Below are 757 nucleotides of genomic sequence, written 5' to 3'. Positions count from 1 at the left end.
GAGAGGTGGTGTTATAAACGGGGCAGCTCATGACGAAAGCGAGCTGTGCTTCCTCTCCCGGGTATCTGCGCACGCTTCCCCCCCGCCCCCAGCGCTCGCTGGCTTCAAGCAGAAGCGTCACGCTTTGGGGTGATGACTTGATTTTGCTCTTGTGAAACCAGTGCGTTGCTTCTCCGCGTTGCTTCAGGTGAGAATTCAAAACTTGTTTTAAAAAGATGATTAGCTATGCGTTGGGCGCTGGGGCCCTTTGGACTGTGCTAGCTGTTTGGATGTATTGGGCGGGAGCTGCACGTGCTTAGAAGGTGGCACGGGTGACACCGCCGCTGCCGGCTCTTTTCCATGCGAGTTGGTGATGCTGGGTTACTGATCTTAACCTTAACCCGAGGTCCCGTATGCTGCTTCTCCCTCTCCCCCAGCTTGTTCCTGGAGGAATGGCCTGGACCCCCCATTGCATCCCTTCTTGGCGGCAACATCCTCTTAGACCAGCTGAAGTCGGGCGTAACACTGTGCCTTTGGCTTGGGCAGGGGGCGTATTCTGCCTGCTGAGTTGATGGTAGCACCCGTCTGCCGGTACAAAGGTGCGAGGGATGCTTGAGATCTGCAGGGCAAGCCCCTCCATCCCCCGGCACTCGTATCAGGTCAGCAAATGGGGCTCTTTGCAGTGGTGCCCAGCGCCAGGACAAGGGGCAATGGGCACAAACTGAAACATAAGAGGTTTCAGTTGAATGTGAGGAAAAACTTCTTTACTTTGAGGGTG

General features: G+C 55.7%; 1 protein-coding gene across 1 annotated transcript in view; it reads left to right on the top strand.

Moving 5' to 3' along the window:
- The window catches only part of LOC104132446 (USP6 N-terminal-like protein), an 81,962-nt gene that overhangs the window by 41,058 nt on the left and 40,147 nt on the right, over positions 1–757 (top strand). The window lies entirely within an intron of this gene.

Source organism: Egretta garzetta, unplaced genomic scaffold, assembly GCF_000687185.1.
Source record: "Egretta garzetta isolate BGI_Z169 unplaced genomic scaffold, ASM68718v1 scaffold239, whole genome shotgun sequence".
Classification (NCBI taxonomy): domain Eukaryota; kingdom Metazoa; phylum Chordata; class Aves; order Pelecaniformes; family Ardeidae; genus Egretta; species Egretta garzetta.
Note: the sequence above shows the minus strand (reverse complement) of the source record. Positions and strands in the feature narration are given on the sequence as shown.